Source organism: Zonotrichia albicollis, chromosome 14 (genome assembly GCF_047830755.1).
Source record: "Zonotrichia albicollis isolate bZonAlb1 chromosome 14, bZonAlb1.hap1, whole genome shotgun sequence".
NCBI classification, from domain to species: Eukaryota; Metazoa; Chordata; class Aves; order Passeriformes; family Passerellidae; genus Zonotrichia; species Zonotrichia albicollis.
Window position 1 is genome coordinate 12374377 of NC_133832.1, and position 18303 is coordinate 12392679.

Below are 18303 nucleotides of genomic sequence, written 5' to 3' on the forward strand. Positions count from 1 at the left end.
CACCTGTTTTTCTCTAAAACCAGGTGCTGTGTGATCTGACCAGAGCCTGGGGGGGAAGCACATACTGCCATGCCACTTTTATGTGCTGCCAAACCCCTTCCAGTGAAGGGCTTTAAAGCAAGGCTGTCCAGGAGGGCTGGCTGAGTGACAGAGGAGCTGTGCTGACCACTTGTGAGATACTTGGCTAGCTGTGAAATGCCAAGGGGTTGTTGTCCTCACCTGTAAGTTCTGTAACTCGAATGTGTGCCATAAGGACCCTGTCTCTCCTGAGGCAGCTTTAATCAATGCACAGATTCTTTCACTGACATCAGGAGGCTCAGCAACATCAAGGAAAGCTCAGGCAGTGTTAGAGAAGCACAGTGGGATGGGGGATGATGCTGTGGTACACAAATGCTGAAGGAAAGCAGCTTTCCCATCTCAGTCTAAGTCCATCTGGAGCTAGACTATTGTGATGAATTACCAACATGTTTGCAAGGAACAGTTGTGTGACGAAAACCTGTTTTCTGTGTGTCAGGATTTGTTTTCCCTATAGAAGCGCTCTCATGTGGCTCTGGCTGAGATGTCCCCATGGTTGTGTTGGTCCCTGTTATGTGGGTACCTTCTTGCCCCACAGCCCTCCCAGCACACAGAGCCTGGCACTTCCCTTGCTGTTCCTTCCTCTCTCATTGTGCTTGGGCTTGCAGGGGCTGGCACTTAAATATGCTCCATGCTGCCTGGGGCACCTTTGCCACTGATGAAATTTGTGATTTAAACAAAAATGGAAGTTGTTCCCATCCTTCCTGTGGTAGTTTCAGCCCTTCTGCTGCTGTTCCCTTAGTGGGTCAGTGGGTTCTTTGGAAAGCGGAGCCTGAGCTGGCCCAGCAGCTGGCTGTGTGCTGAATGAGAGGAGCTGCTGGAAACCACCCATCCCAGTAGATGATGTCTGCTTTGAAATGCTCCCAGCTGTGGGCCCTGATCTCCTGGCTGTGTCTGTGCTGAGCTGCCAGCCTGGCACACAGCCTGCTAACGTGTCCTAGCAGTGCAGGCTCTCCCTGCTTCACAACTTTATAGCCTTCCTATGAAACTGAAATAGCAACGTGGATGTATTTATTCAAAGCATCAGGGGAAGAGGCCTTTAGCAGCCTGGCTGGCTGTGTGACATTTACCTTCTCATGTCTGTCAGGATTTTTGTTGCTGAAATGAGGCTTGTGAACAGCTCCTCTCAAGACTGCTTCTCCAGCCAGGGCTGAAACATTGAGGGTGCTGGATAATAATCCACTGACTTCATTTTATTAGTGAGACAGTATCCTACGTATTTGGGACACTTCCATGGCTTGTTTGTCATCATTCTTCATCTCATGCCTTTTGGTCTTGTAAGACTGACAGAAGAATCACATAAACATTTGGTTTCAGGTACTCTTTCTTAGGACAGCATTTGAATGAAAAGTTGGTGTTTATATTGAGTCCAAAGGTTTTGTTTTCCCCTCTGAACTGGGCTTGAAGACCTGGATGTAACTGCATTCAGACTTCAAAAGGCAGAGATGTCCCATCTCAGTATTGGGATTATTTATTTATTTATTTATTTATTTATTTATTTATTTATTTATTTATTCTGGCAAGGTCAAAAAGATGAAAACACAGGGCTGGATTAAAACCTTTGTGTTATAAGTCACATTCATTACTTAAGTGGCCTCAGTGTGTAGGGAATGTTGGATTTGAGGCTCTCTGTTGGGCCCTCCTGCCTCTCCCCAGGAGGGCTGGGCAGGAGAGGCAGAGCTGGGATCAGTAAGTGCCAGAGAAGATGGAGCTGGAGCACTCAGGGGCTTTGCTGCTGTTGTGAAGCACAGGAAGTTTGCTGAGGCATGGGAAAGCCTGGGGTTTGAAATGCTCTATGGTGAAATTTCATGGAGGATGCTGCCTTACTTTCTGTTCAATTTGAGTGCACAGGTGACGAGCACAGCTGTAAAAATAGGGGCCAGGAGAGAATGACTAAGAGGATTTATTTATTTTTACTAACATAAAGGAGTTTTCTTTGCTGGTTTTGTTTTGCTTGTTTGTTCTGGTTTCAATATGAATCTGTATCATCTCAGTACTTGAGAAATCTGTACCTTGGAGATGTGATCAACAACTGCCTGATGTTGCTTTCTCTTTGTGCCCTTCTAGAGACTACATGAATGTGCAACATCATACTTATTTTCTGACATTATAGTAAGTTTTATTATGGTTTCTTCTTGGATATTGCTCCTAGCATTGGATGGGATTCCTAAACTGGAAAAGATATTTAAAAAAATGAACGTAGGGAAAAGGCAAATAAAAATAAGGAATAAAGCTTGATACATACATTTAATATAATTCTTGTACAAACTTAATTATTTTCCTTAAGCACTGGCAAGGTTTTTCCAGAGGAGGGAAACACTGCATACATTTTATTAACATGTTTGTTACCCTGGCCTTTTCAATCTAACAGCAGAGTGCAGCTTGGGGGAGGGTGTTGCAGCTTATCTTCTACTCTTTTGACACCTTGTGCAAATTAATGACAAAGCCCCACGTAATGTGCAAGTGAAAATGAGGTTTTGCTGGTACTTGAAACCCTATGCTAAAACTCCAAAATGAAAATTCTCTTTTCTTGAGCCCCATGACCTAACCCTCCCTTCTCTGAGCAACTGGGGGAAGGTGGGAGAAGAGGGAAGGGGGGGGAAAGGAAAAGTAATTTTAAGTTTTGAGATTGTGACTCATTATTCTTTAGCTCTCTGGAATGCCACGAGACTTTTTTAAGCATCCGTTATTTGTCACTTGGCAGAAAGAGGCTGATAGCTTGAGACTTGAATTGTCATTTTATACATAACACACTGACAGATCCATGCAAAAACAAACCTTACCAAAATTACATTTAAAAATGTATAAAGACACCAAATAAACTTTACAGAGAGCTTGCCAACACTATTCTGAATTCTGTGATAAAAGACAGGACAGAGGGAGCTGCTGGGATTGTGCCTCCTACATTTGCACTGATTTTTTGTGCCTTCTCCTCTTGTTTTCTAATTGCTGTCTCCTAAAAGGGAATGGGCTTTTCCTAACATCAGGTAGAGGGAGGGAAATTGTGTTTTGGATCTTTGGAGGTAGAACAGAGAATCCAACAAGCAGGGAACTGCTTGAAATGGGGAGTGATCTCCCTCATAGAGCAAGGTGTTGTGTCAGTAATTTGCTGTCAATATGTCTCTGAATTTGAACATGAATTTGCTTTTGTATGGCAGCACTTTTTCTTTTCTCTGTCCACACACAGTTGGAGGATTGGCTTTTAATTGCATGAATGTTTGGACTCTTTAAGAAGCTGCTTTCAAAATGATCTTTTTCTAACAGGGGCTAGCCAAGGTATTTTAGCACAGAAGGAAGGAAGGTTTCCTCAATGCTCCTTTGTCAAAGCAGACCTTGCAATGTGGGGCAAGATAAGGAAGGGTTCCCCTCACACATTTCTTTGCCCAATGCTTGTATGAAAGTGTCAAAATATTATTTTGTGTAGTCTACCTGTGCATTGTATTTTTGACCACTATCAGAAGGAGCTTTACTTTGTTCTGTAGCTCTCCATGAAGTATCAGAGTCCTTCTCCTGGCACTTATGTGTGCAGTTTTTTGCTCTGTAATTCTCCAAAGTTTTCTTGCTTGCTCTGGATGGCTTTTGCAATGGTGTGATTGATTGCTTGGGAGTTGAACACTCCCATGAAAGTACTCAATCCACTAAATCTCCAACTGAAGCTGTGCTTCAGTGACAGTTAATTGGGAGTTATTTATGTTTTTCTGCAGGCAATAGGTACTATCACTGTTTTCCTTGGAGGAGCATTTAAAAGATTCAGAGATTGGCTCTCTTCTACACTAAACAACATTTAACCATATTGAAAAAATGGTTCCTGTTCCAGAAACTTTAGAGGTAAGTTATGTTTTCACCATGAAAAAGCAATCCTGAAAATAAATACTGAATAACTATTTCAGAGGAGCCAGGGAGAAAATTATTGGTTATTCCAACTACTTCTGGATAATGCATTGCCTTGAATTGGGAGGGAAAGAACTTACCTGGCCCTGTTATCAAGGGTGCACCAAGCTGAATATTTTAGAAAAGTTCTGCTTTGAAGTGAAGCTGCAGGTACACAGTGGTAGGCTGTATCCACTGACTTGACATGCTGACCCTGACTGGGGAGATCCCATGGTAACTCTTGGAATATGTATGCATGCATATGAGAGGAATAAACAGAGCTCTCAAATTTCAAGAAGAGAAATCACTGTATCACTGCTTTCTCTCTGACCTTGAAAGGTCTTGAATTATTAAAGAGTCTCTTAAAAGTGCAACCTAGTTTCTAAACTCTGTAACTTTAAAATGGCATAACCATTGTGAAATTTAGTTCTGGAACCATTTAAGCAATTTTTTTCTGCATTACTTTAATTACAAAAATTGGATGTTTCTATTGCTTTAGAAAATGTTATCATTTTAATTAAAATTAATAATTTTATGTACACTGCAGTGCTGTGAATTCAGGATACCAAAAGTTTTAACAGCTCCTGATACTGTTGTGAAGATATCCTTGAGTAGCTGAAATACTGGGGGAGTTTCTGATAGCTGAGTACCACCTGAGTTAATTACATGCCTAAGTTATAGAGGGGTCTAAGTAGCTTTTAAATACACTGGGGTTCAAAGATATTGTTTATGCTGCCTGTGAGCAGAAAGCAGACTCCACTGTGAGAACTGAGGCTGGACCAAACTTTGGGCTGCTTAACAGAAACACCTACACTGGGCAGCTTTGACTTGAGCAGATTTTGAAATAATGATCTAAGGATGGCACCTCCATCCTCTTCCTAGGGTTAGAAGTTTTCATACAAGAGAGATTTCCCATGTTTTTATATGATGCAGGTGATGTGTTGTAGTCTTTGCTCCACATTTTCCCTTGATACAGTGAAGCGGAATCAGGGCTACAGCTGTTTACAGCTTATTATTTTATATCCCATTTATTAACATCAAAGAAGTGGCATGTCTCCCCCCAGTTCCTAGGTTTGGGTTATTTTATGTTCTCTTGTGCATAAGTGAGTTTTATATGCTGTAGGAGGAACTTGCAATGGAAAATTCATCCAATCTCCTCCTCACAGGTGTGAACCTGTGTCTGTGTTTCAGCAGGTACCAGAAAATGCTTCTGCTACAGGAGCCATTTGCAGGCTGTGGTCCAAGCTGAACCTTGGCTGTGGCACAGCTTTAGGTCTTGCAAATCCCTTTGAGTTGCATCTAACAGGGAGGCCTTTGAATTCTGGGTTATTGTCAATGTTTACAGCAATGTGATTAGAGCCAATTAGTGACTTGTGCTTTGTGTGTGCTGTAATAACAGAGATGTTGTTTTCCCACTTTGCTGAATGGGCATGAGGCAAAGAAACTTTCTCCTGAGTCTGAGGAGGGAGGCTGTGGAGAAAGTCCCCCTGCATCAATGCCCATCTCTCCCTGCTGTGCAGGAGTGTCCAAGGGGAGCAGGCCTGGGAATGTCCCAGTGTGCTGGGAGGAGGAGCAGGGCAGCTCTTTTTGATGTGTGTGTGGGACAGGGTCTGTCCCTGCCTGTGTTTTGTGGTTCCACTGGAATCCTGCAGGGCAGCATTTGATGGCTGATGTGATTTGCTGTGTGTGAATACAGATGCACTTACTGCTCTATAGCTTGTGAACATGCAGAGCTGCTTCAGCAAAGGCTGGGGGAAATGGGGAGGGGTGGAAAGGAGCAATTAATTTTGGCCTTTCAGGAAAGCAGCATCCTGTCGATTCTGCTGTCATCACATGCGGTTTTTCTCCTTGTGCATTTGTCACAGATCAAGCCCTGCTACCCACTTTTAAATGTAATTACTGTAAATGAGGCACTCTCCAATTCCAGGCTCTTGCGCCATGCCAGAGCTCTGCAAAAGTTCTACAGGAATCAATCCTCTATGTCTCGGGACAGAAATGCTGCCAAGAAGCACAAACTATCACTTTTGTTTCCTCCATCTTAATAAAACAGAGACATCTTTCAAAGTTCATTTCAGAACGTTCTTTGTTGTCAGAAGTAATTTGGTGGCCTCAAAGGGGCTGAAACCCTCATCCCCTGGATAGTCAAATGCACTTTTGGATGTTTGTGATGTGATTTGTGGTGTGTAAACAGACAGCTTCCAGACTCCATGCTCTCTTTATCTGCATCTGTAGACTAAAAATAATGTGTGTTTTAATTAGGAGATACAGTTTAAGCTGTTCAGGGATGAAAAATTGACAAGAGACCTGCTTGCAAGATGCACATGCCTCTTTTTCTGACATGTACTCATGAGCACACCCTTGGGGAGCAGGAGCTCCAGCTCTGTCTGTGGGACTGGGGCTTGGTGGAGCTGCTGGCGCTGAGGGCTCAGCTTAGGGGTGGCCAAGGGTGCAGGATTCTTCCACTGGAGGATTCCCCTGCATCTCTGCTGGGGACCAGGACAAGGCTATCCTTTGCTGGCAGAGATGGAGCTGGAGCAGGCAGCTCCACCACTGGGGTCTGTAATGACAATTGCAGAGCTGAGGACCGTGACCCCTTCTGGTGGGAAGTGCAGAGCTCTCCCTGTGCAGGGCCAGTGGGTGTCCTGCAGCCAAAGTGTTGGAGGGTGTGCAGCTCCTGGGAGAGGAGAGGCAATGCCTCATGGCTCTGGACCTGTCCCTCCTAAGCCTTGCACAGCAAGGGGAAATAGTAACAGTTGGTTTCTGCTCTGTGAGAGGAATTAAGCATAATAACGTGTTAGCCTAGACTGCTACCTGCCAGAGTTAGACAGACTCGAGGCTGGGATAAAAAAAGATTGTCATCTGAGTTTTCCATCTGGATGAGGCTGCTCAGTTTGCCTGCAGCCCGTGTGTCTCTGGGGGCTGCGCACAGCGATGCTCCCGGCCCGCAGGGAGGCCAGAGCAGCGCCGGGGCTCCTGCGGGAGCGCGGCCGCCTGCCCGCCGCAAACCGAGATGTGCAGCCAAACGTGCCGATGGAAAACAGCCTGGAAACACACTCAGGGACCAAATGGTGCCTCTCCCCCAGCTTGCTGCTCACAAAACTCAGGTGGTTTCAGATGCTGGATAGATTTAGAGAAAATGTTTTTGTCCTGCTTGCCACTGATTTAAAAACATTTTAGAAAGAAAATGAAGTGGCAATTGTAAAGTATCTGGCATATTAATGCTAAAATGATATGACTAGAATCCTATAAAAAAGGATTTCTGTTTCTTATCTAGAAATTAAACTGTATGCAATTATGACAAGACCATTTAACCTTTGTCCAGTCTACCTGTCCTTATCTGTTTAGTCAAGCTTCCCTGAACAAATGGCTTTTATAGCAAAAACACAATATGTGATTAGCAGAGAAGCAGTATTTATTCTGATTATTCTCCCGTGGCTAGACTATTGCAAGAGTTAAAGCACATTTGCATCTTTCTGCAAACAGATGTGGCTGTAGAGAGCTGTGCTATTGCAGACAGCAAGGCTAATGTGTAGGGTGTGTGGTGTGTCAGCTTTCTGATCTGGCTGGTTAGGCTGATAATTTCCTGCCAGTTTATAACAGCCTCTGGTTGTTTGATTGCAAAGGGAAAGGCACTTTGGGGCTTAGGTAGCAGGGGAATTGATTTACCCAAATGTCTTTCATCTGAGTGTGATTTGTTAATTTTAGATTTAAAGACTATGCTGGTCTTTCATTTATCTGCTTCAGCCTATGGTTTGCTGCCTTGTATGTTTTATTTTTAACTGCAACATTTTATATCCATATTAACAAGTCATCCAGGAAATATTGTAGCACTAAATAATCTGCATTTTCAAGTGAAATAATTGTCAGAGTTTGCACAAATGAAAACATCTGGTTTGCTCCAAGTGACACAACTATAACAGAGCATAGTCCAATGGAAGAGACAGTCTTCAGAACAGCTTTTCAAGGATTCCTTGTTGCTTTGCAATGCATTTTTTTTGTGAAACAGGAAAATTACTTCAAGTTACAGCCCAACCTGGTCATTATCTAAAATCACCGAATCATTTTTAGTCTCTTTTCCTAAGTAGCTTTTTGGATGGGTAGCATGGAAGCTGCTAACTAAATTTCAATTTTTAGGAAGGCCTTTAGTCATATAACTAAGGGTGATAAAAATCCTATTTAATGGGGAATACTCCTTTGCCATGGGCTTGATCAATAAATTAAATGGGTTAATTAAGTTGAGCTGTCAGGACCAAGGACTGTCATGAAGTCAGGCCAGCAGAGTTGGCCATTTATCAGAGGCAAAAGTTTGTCAAAAAAAGGCAGCCTTTAATGGGTTATTCTGGAGTGCATGCAAATGAGCAAGTACCTGAAAAATCTAGCAAGCAATGTCTGTCATCTGATCACAGGCAATATTAAAGGAGGTTGATACGTCTGTGCAAAGTCATTAAATTTGCTTATCAAGCTCCTTACTGGGGATTTTTGAACTCCAGGTTCTGAGGAGATGAATTGGCTTGTGAGTAATAGTCTTAGGTATTTCCATTTTTCACTCTTCGCTGAGAAATTCAATTTGTTTTATGTTTTGAGATATATATATACACACAGACAAACATATACCTATATATGCATGAAGTGATTTAAAATGCAAGCTTATTAAAAAATAGGAAAGCTTTTATTGCTTTCGGAGCATTTGGAGGAATTATGCTCGGCTGGTAGAATTCAGTGCAGAGGTTGGCGGCAGACCAATGCATTGCTGTCATTTCAGCTCAGGAAACCTCTAGTATTGCTTGTGCCTGGCTCTGTGTGCTGCCTGCAGGAGAGTCCTGTTGGTCCTGGGCTGTGAGGCTCTCACAGCTGGGTGCTGTGCAGGAGCCTGATGAGTGACCCAAGCTGTCTTTGGGCATCACTGGAGAGAAACATCCAGCAGAGTTTCAGTGCTCACTTACGGAGGGTCAAGAGACAGAAAGCCATAGGTGCTCCACATCTTTAGTTTCTCTTTGTGTTCCTTAGGCTGCAGAAGGGTGGTGCCAGTGTTGTTGTGGCAGCCAGAGGTGTGGTGGCTGATGGAGCCCTGTGAAGCAGTGGCTGAGGAGCCCCTGAGGCTGGCATGGTGTGAGCAGCAGAGCAGCAGCAGCTCCTGGCCCTGCCACAGCCCCCTCTGGCACCACGTGCTCCTCTGCGGATGTGGTGGGAGGGAGCTGCTGTGTGCTTCCCAATGTGGAAGCCGAAGCAGTGCATATCATTGCATCCAAGTTGCATCTCTGTTTTGGTACTTCCAGTTTAGCTCTAAAGCCCTGGCCATATGGATGCACTCCTACAGTCACTCTGGAGGCAAGCTGAGAATAAAATGAGCTGTGTGCAAGTGCTGCAAGCCTGTGTAAATGAAACCTGCCTGACAAACCAGAAACATGCCTTTTTGATGTATAACAAAAATAAAATTCTCTCAAGGCATAGAACTTTATGTATGTTCAATTCCTGTTGATTAAATAGTTCTCAGCTCAAAACAGCAAGAGGGTGAGCCAGGGATGCTGGTACCAGGGCAGTGATTTATCAGGAGATATGTGAAGGTGACAGTGCTAGAAAATGTGCCCAGCCATGTGGGCAAGGCCCAAATCTTCACTGTAGTTCGGAGATGTTGTGGTTTGACACTGGCCAAACTCCAGGCACCCACAAAAGTTGCTCGCTCACAGTTCCCTGCCACAGCTGGCAAGGGGAGAGAAAAAAATTAATGAAGGGTTCATGAGTTGAGATCAGGACAGGGAAAAAACACTCCAGGGGCAAAACAGGCTCAGCTTAGAGGTGCAGAGTGAATTTATTACTAACAAAATCAGAGGAGGATAATAAAATAAGCCTTTAAAACACCTTTTCTTCTCCCAGTCTCTCCCTCCTCCCCACTGACAGCGCAGGGAGCACAGGGTGTGCCTGGCCTTGGCTTGCTGAGGGCACCTGGCATGGAAGAGGATGAAGATGAGAGACTGTGATTGGTCATAACTTCTGGATTGCTTCCTCTTCCTGCTTAATGGGGCAATAAGAATCCCTGTCTCATGCTGTAGTCTTGGGTTTTGTCTTGGAGACATGGGAGAAAAGTTAGAAATGCACCCAAAAGGCTGAAGTGCCTCAGGCATGGTGTGAGCTGGGCTCCTTAGAAGGTAATTTCTATGTGACACTGGTCTGTGGGTTCTAGTTGAACATTTTAAAAATGGCTTTGGTACTTCAGCTGTAGGAATGCCAGGCTTTTGTACCTTTTTTTTCTTAAACTATTATCAGCAGCTGTGAAGTGATGCAATCCATATGCCGTATGGAGCACCTATATATAAAAATCTGACATATGGATGTTGTGAAGTTCTCGGAAGATTCCACATGCCTTAGATCACCCACGTGCTAAAAACATTCTGTTTGGGAATTAGTTGTTGAGATTTATGTTGAATTCCCATAGTGAAACCAGGCAAATTGTGCTGGGAATACTTGTAGCACAGAGTCAGATCTGAATTACTCTTTTTGGTCCCCAGTGGAACACCACAGGTTTTGGGAAGTATGAGTTTGGGGTGAATGTTTTCAAGGTATCTCTGCAGATAATTTACATTGGATCTCTTAACCAATTGGATCTGAGCTGTTTCTAGCTTGTGGTTCTTCACTGTCATCTCCTGCCCTCCCCTATTTGGGGGTCTCTGTTCTCCATGGACAATATGGGAGGGGGAGGATGAGGCACAATGTCACTGAACACCTGGTTTCTCAATTAAGTCTTCAGGACTTCCAACTCAGATGTGTTGTTTTTGCTGCATAGATGTTAAGGCAACCTACTGGCTGCTGTTTCTGTGGGATTTGAAGAAGAGAAGGCATTCCTATGGATCCGGAAGTTAGTAAAGCACACACTTTGCCAGAAGCTTCTGCTTTTGCTAACACTGATTTTCTATGCTGCTGTAGCTCATCATGTCAAAATGTTTATCTGGAAGTTCTCCATGGCTAGCTAGCATGAGTTGGCCTGACTTTTTTTTTTTTTTTTCCTTTTTTAAAAATCTTTTTTTATCCTTTGAGATGGGAATCCACCCTTCTACTGCTGATTTGGCTGGTGCAGTGGGGCTGGCTGCACTAACCTCCCTGGGGAATTTGCCATCAGAGCGTGTGACTGAGCAGCAAGGTGGGCATAAGGCATGGTGGGCATGTTGGCTCCACACAGATGGAGGCTGAGGATTGAGTGAGCAAATGGTAAGGAGGAAGGTACATATAAACTGAAAAGACTTTTCAGTTTTACTCACTGTTTAAGAAGCACATAGCAAGTGCTATAAAAATACAGACGAGTAATGTGTAGCTGGTTGATCCTCCCCTGGCCTCAGCAGAGGCAGATGGAGTTGGACCCATTTATCTGCTGGTTTTGGGGCTTGTTCAGGGTGAGTGTGGATGCAAACTCTGCTGCTGCACAAGGATCATGACCTAGGGAGGGCTTGGACATGCTGTGCCCCCAGATGTTTGTACCAGTTCCTAAAGTTTTCATGCAAGACATCTTAAATTGCTGCTGCCCTGCCTGTCGCCTTTGTTCTTGTGGAATGGCAGAGGATTGACAGTGATTTGGATCCTGCTTTCTGAAATGCTTAGTTCAGGGCTTTAGCGATGCAGTGATGTGGAGTAGCAGCAAGCAGCACACTCTGGAGCTTGGTTATTTAGGGGCCCACGTTACAGATGTGTGTAAACCCCTTTCTCCCCAGAGAGATGTCAAGGTGAAGTTAATTCCACTACCAATAAATGTTTGTTGTAATGTGTGAAGCAATAGCAGGAGAATGAGCCTACAGCATGTGCCTGTACATCACTTTAATTTGTAATCAACCTGGAATGATTTCTTGTTCATAGCTGTGTCTGTGTTATTTGCACGTGCTGTGCTACAGTGGATTCCACTTGCTTAAAATCCTTGTCAGGAAAGAAACATTTTTCTGGCTTTTATTTGCAATGAAAGCTGTTCCCTAGAGTCATGTCAGCTGCAGATATCCAGACCCCAGCACAAGTGTCTGCATTAAAAACTGGGCTTTGGGCTCCATTAAAATCCTGTGACTGCACATGTCACAAACAGAGACAGGCAGTGCAGCAGCACAGGCACTTGAAAGATTCTGCTTTGAAACCAAGGGGCTTTTGAAACTGTGGGGCTTTTGAAACTGAGGTTGCAACCCTGGAGAAAAGAAACAGCTATCTCCTCTCTTTGCTTCTTCCAGCCTCTGTCAGCTTCTGGCTTTAAATTTTCTCTGAAATTATGCACTTGTCTCTTGGTAATCTTCCCCCATATTTTAATTGGGGATGGCAGGTAAGGCATAAGGTCACAGAACTGGAAATGACCTTGTAAAACTGAGACAATGGAGCCAGAAAATGGCTCTCCAGCTAAAGCTGGTGATAGTAACTGCCAAATTTTTGGGAATGTTTGCAAACTGATGATTAGATCAAGCAAAATTACATAAAACTTTTGACCTTTGAATATAAACAGGGCTGGAGGACTCTGAGAGGGGAATGGCAGGGCTCCAGCGAGAGAGATGTGTATCATGACAGTGTAGTCCACGCTGTGTAGGCAACGAAGCATGCTGATGGGTTAGTGCTTATTTTCACATTTCAGAGAAAAGTACATGTCCTCTTCCTTTTTGTACAGCATATTTCATGTGTTTATATGTGTGTGTATACGTCACTCCCATGCATAGGTGGGGTGCATGCCCTTCATTGCCTGTAAGACAAGGGTTGGCTTGCTTGTTCTGGACAGTTTTTATAGATGGCACATTGCCAGGATGTAGGAGTGCTTTGTTTCTGTAGCAAGCCCTGTGGCCACCACTTGTTCAATATTAAGTCTGTTTTCCCTCAGTTCCTTCTGGAGGAAGGTTGGAGCAGTGTTTTGGTAAGTTTTGCTGCTCTGTTGTGGTATGGCAGCAGGTGTATTGGTTATTTAGGGATGCTCAGTCCAAGGGAACTTTTGAAGTGCAAGGGTTTAGGGTTTATGGTAAGGTCACAGTTCCTGGGGGAATTAATTAATTAGATCAGACGATGAGAAGTGCTGTCCCCTGCCCTAGCAGGTAAGTGTGTGCTCTGCTTTTAAGTATGTGAGTAGTCCATGTTGAACCTGGATTAGAAACTGAGATTGCTTTTTGACAGTGTCAAAATAAATTAGAGAGCAATAATAAACCCGAAAGAAGAGACTGGGATTTAAGAAACTGAGGACTCTTACCTTGCTCATCTTCTGCTCTTTTGGACTATGGAGCAAAAAGAGAAAAGTGCTGAAGGCTGTTCAGATTTTCAGTGCAAAAGACTGATGTTTTGGTGAGATGAGCAGGAAATAATGGCCAGAGACTTGCAGGAGAGCACTGAGATTTGCATTGATTTTTGAATCCCTGCTTAGTACTGCAGGTCATCCAAGATCTAAACTACAACAAAGGGCATTTCAGAGACAGAAAGAGAGATCCCATAGGTACAGAGTGCACTAATCTGGATGTAGCAAGCAGATTATGGGTGTTAGGGATTCTTATTGGTGTGGGACTGTGCATGCTGTTGGGTGTGTGCTCTTAGGCAGAATGAACAATTTTCTCAAAGATTTTCCAAGGTGTTAATCTCAGTAACTGAGTAATGCTGTGTAAGTGCCAATTAACTTCTTGTAACACTTTGGCAGCCTGGGAAAGCTCTGTTGCAATTCCCCCCTTCCCATCCTCACGGGCAAAGCAGAGGCTGGGGAAGTTGAGCCCCAAGGCTGTTGTTATGTTCCTACAGCAGGTGTTGATGGGCTCATTGGAAATGGCAGACAGGACCCTGTGCCTGCAGACAGACCTTGTGCTGTGGGGACACCCAGGAGGTGAGGGGGAGTCTGTGAAATTCATGGCTTCAGGATCTGACATAGTGTCATCAAAAAACCCAGGGGCAAGGAAAAGGATAGAAGACAATTCTCCCGGGCCATGCTGGGCTGGTGCAAAGGGGTGCACTCCTTATTTGCCAGTCCCATTCCCTGCTTTGGCACCAGGTTTTGTTTGTGTTTTCTTCCAGCCCCTGAAGGAAGTGAAGGTAGACAACTCTTTGGTATCTAGACCAACTACGGGAGCAGAGATATGTCCTATTAGGAAATGTCCTTTTGGATGTAAATACATGATGAGGGCCAGCAGACACAATCCAGAAAGCAGCCTGGACTTGGACTTTCAGAAAGTCTGCATCACTGTCTCAGTCCAGGACACCTCATTTCCAAAAGCATTAAGAATTTCCATACAGCTTTAGACTGTCTCCTGATTCCTACCCACTCAATCTCTAATTAAATGTAAGAATTTCCACTTTATGATTAATCCTTCTTTTCAGGGCAAGTTGCAAAATAGTTGAAAAAGTAAGACTTATCTGTCTGCTGCTTTCCTTCTGCCTTTTTAGTTTGCAAATGAATGTAGGGTCATCTTATATCATTCGTCTTCTTAGAACTTTTGCCAGTTTTAATTCTGTAAAATGCAATAGTCATTCCTCATACTTATCTGTAAATTGCATTGAATCTTGTTGCAGTCATATTAGGTGGTAATGATTTATATGCCTTCTAATAATTTATTTGATTATGCCAGCTATGTTCCATTTCTAAAGAATTATCAAGCTGATGCTCTTGCATAGGGAACAAAGAAATATTTTCCATAGTTCTTACTTTGCCTTTCTGCACTTTGGTACAGTGCTGAATTTTTGGTTTATTAATACAGTGGTGTGTAAGGATGAGGCTGGCAATTTATTGCAGGTATTTAATGTCATTAGACCCCAGGTTGCACAGAAGCTGCATATCCAGAGGTGGTTTCAATGTGGTGAGTGTCAGTGCTTGGGTGTTTCTGCCTTGTGCACATCCCCAGATCCTGCAAGTCTCTGATGGGAATATCTGTGCTGGGCACAGATGGGGTTGATGGCTCTGAGCTCAGTGGGAATGTGAAGGACAAATAACACTGTCAGAAATCTCAGTGGCAAAATACTTTGGGTTTTCCTTTCCTTTTCCTTATGCGCCCACAGTTCTGTGCCAAGCATGAGGAGCTCTCACCCCCCTCATCAACAAAAGGGCTGGGTGCAGGGAAGTAGCTAAGCACAGGTTTAACTTTAGGATTGGAATTGCTCCCATAGATTTCTGAGGCAATTGTTCTCTCAAAAATAAATAAAAAGGAAATGGGGCTGCTGGGGGGGACAGGGAGAGAAAAGCGTGTTGGATTAAAGAAAAGTGATTTTTCTATCTGATGTGTTTCATACACTGGAAACTTTCAATATTGCCTTTCTTGATGGACTGTCTACCCTGTCTGTTTTCTCTTCCTTTTGGAAATTTGTGCTTAACTCCTGGATAATATGCCTCCCACGCCAGCTGACAAAACACAAAGAAGCTTCAGCTCTAGGGGAAAACTCTTCTCTCCGTGAAAAAAATGATGTAGTTTTTCTTTCCTTTTCCTAGACTTTCATATTTAGAGAAGCACAGGATGGAACAAAGTATTGCACAAGTGCAAATAATGTCCAACTTTTTTTTTTCCCCTCACTAAAATTTCTCTTTGGAAAGTAGTGAGTTTCTTTCTGAATATGTTGGCATAAAATATCAGTTTTTGGCAGTGTTTGAATGCTGCTTTTTTTTTTTGTCATTTGAAAGTACCATGGTGCTGAGACATTGCACTTTTGAACAGGATGAAATATGGTTACTTCTTAAGAAAAATGCTTGTGATTACTCCAGAAGCCAAATTGTTGTATTTTCCAGTGTTCAGAATACAGGCTGGTACTGTGTGTGTATGAGAAGTAGTACAATTCAAAGGGACAGAAATGATAGGTGGAAAAACAGGAAGATATTTTACCCAGTGTGCAAGCACCTAGAATCATGCAGAAAATCAAACAAGAAATTGCTTCCTAGCAAGAAATTAAAGCATCCAAGCAATGAAATTAATAATCAAAGAGGTGTCTGATATCCTCTCCCTTTAAACTAGGTTTTTCTTCTCCTAAAGTGCTTGAATTTTTGGAGAATTTGAGTCCTGACCCTGTTGTAAACTGCCTTGCTCCCAGCTCTGCTCTTGAGGAGTTCAGCCCCTCTGATGCATTGAAGCTGAGGAGCCAGATGGACAGCCTAGATCACTGCATCTGCCCCTGGTTACAAAAATACACTCCGTGTCTCCTTGTCAAAGTTTTTGTTTCTCTTTTCTTTAACTTATTTTTATTGCTTAGTATTGCTATTATTGCATTAATTCTACCACAGAGTGTTACTGGGGTTGGAAATGAGTCTCCTTAACATCTCTGTTTGTGTGCTTTTCAACATTATTTGTTTTTTAACATTACTGAAGACAGCTGTGTGCAGACAGAACATCTGTGGGCCTGCTGAACTGTAAAGCCTCCTGACATGGATGTTTAATTTGCATTGACACATTTTCACTTTTACTTTATACCCGCTTGCAGCCTTGCATGTCTTTTGGCTCTTTACTGTTTTACAGATGTCAGGTAGCAGGGAGCTGAAACAGAGCAATACCCTTGGTTTTCTGCAAAGCTATGGTGTGTGAATAAGGAATTGTTCCCAAAATTGTTCCTGAGGCTGCTGAGGACTGTTTGTGTTTAAACAGTCACTTGTTGTTTGCTGATACTCTCTTTTTGAGTGTTATTGTTTCATAATGGTCATTTGCACTTGTACAGCCTCCTTGTCAAGAGAGTGGTTGATGGTTTGCTAAGAGGCTGATTTCAACCAGATCTTTTCACAGACATGGTTATTAGGGAATGCAGCAATCTTCTGACAGATTTTCTACTCTATTAAGCAGCCACATCATCTCTGTGAATAAAAGTGCCTACTTTTACAAGAGTTGGCTTTGGTGTCTGGAGGCCATTTGGGTGTTTACAATCAGTGCTGAAAAGCAGCTGATTCTGCAGGTGGCAGTTCTCTGACTATCCCCAGATGCTTTTTGATCTGCAAGCTCCATGTCTGGTACCTTTGTCTCCCTGTGCAGAGGGGCAGTTCTGTTAGAAAGGCACAGTAACCCCAACCAATCTATGATTCTGTGCATCCCATGGTCTGTTCTGGACCTGTCACATTTGTACAAGCAAGGGCTTGGCCCCCTGGTTCCAGGGATGCCCAACAGGGCTTTGCTTTGGGCCCTTCCAGTGGATGATTCTCTTTTGCCCACAATTTCCTCCTGAACCATTGCATTTGCCTGTGGACTAAATTCTTATTTCCTTGGGTCTGTAGTGACCCTTTAATGAGGGTCACTGATTTTCCCAGAGATGTGAAATATTTGTTTTCCACACTTGTTGGCCTTTTGCTTATTCTTGAAGGCGTGATGTAGCTGAATTGCTTCACTGTCTGTTTCTGTTCTGTTGTTGATTAATCTGTTTTTCCACTAGGGCTCTTTTATGAGAGAAGATTAATATTACAGAGAAGACACTTGTTTGTTTCAAATATTTTGTTTCCTTTCTCTGCTGGGAATACTAGTATAAACACCGAGTAATCTGAATTTAAATAGCTAAAGTATTAGTCTTGCTGTTCCAGTTGCTTGTTATTACACTTGAGGATAAGGTTACAGCTGATTATACAAAATACCTGAGCCATAGGTTTTACATTCTCAATCAGCATATTATAGATGAACTATGCAAATCTGAGATAGCTTTTTTTTTATAATTGAGAGAGGTTTTCCTTGGAGTACGCAAGACTCTTGAGAGAAGCTGAATTGCTTGTTTGTAATTCTGTTATAAGCTTTGCTGGTATTTATTTAACATGCAGTTTATTGCTACTGAATATTTTTCTTATGGCTTACTGTCAAAAGTGTCAAAACACTCAGAAGGTTGCTCCCAGTTTTGATACCCTCTGCACAGTGGCTTGTTTGTTAGACCAATCTGAAGCATCCTCCACGAGCCTGACTCATGTGCAAGGCAGCAGTGCACTTATGTGAAGAAAATGTAAATTGTTATTGCCTGAGTGGGCCCCTTCAGCTCCCCACTTGACCTTGAGGGTAATCAGCCAGCCCAGGGCCCAAAATGCAAACTGGCTTTGATTTCTCCAGCCCTTGTACTGAGCCCTTTGGGGCCATCCCAGACCCAAAGTGCCCAGTGCAGCAGATCCCTGATCCTTGGCTTTGGAGAGCTGAGGTTGGGAGCTCAGGCTCGAGTCACTTCTGCAGTTCTGGGCTGCCATGTCCCCCGTGTCAGCAGCATGGGCAGATTGGATTGCCCTGCTCTTGCCTTGCTCAGTGCCTCCTCACACGTGTTCTCCCTGTAAAGCTGTGCCAGCACCTTTACAGAGACATTATATTTGACTGAGAGTCCATCACTGCTTCAGGCCCTTCAGCTTGGAAACCTGCTGAACCCACAGCCTGTTCTAGCTCAGGAGGCTGAGCTCTGCCAGGGATGGGGGCTCATGCAAGCGCCTGGGACAGTCAGGTGGCTGTTTGG

The 18303-nt window shown here is 43.5% G+C and overlaps 1 protein-coding gene across 9 annotated transcripts in view; it reads left to right on the forward strand.

The window, feature by feature from the left end:
• Positions 1-18303, forward strand: part of IL1RAPL2 (interleukin 1 receptor accessory protein like 2) — a 334955-nt gene that overhangs the window by 74021 nt on the left and 242631 nt on the right. The window contains exon 1 of one of the 9 annotated variants that reach the window (XM_026791913.2): positions 3780-3903. The exons of the other annotated variants lie outside the window; for them this stretch is intronic. The gene's annotated coding sequence lies outside the window, so the exon portion shown is untranslated. Of the gene's footprint in view, positions 1-3779; positions 3904-18303 lie in introns of those variants that run through there. 9 annotated transcript variants of the gene reach the window in all.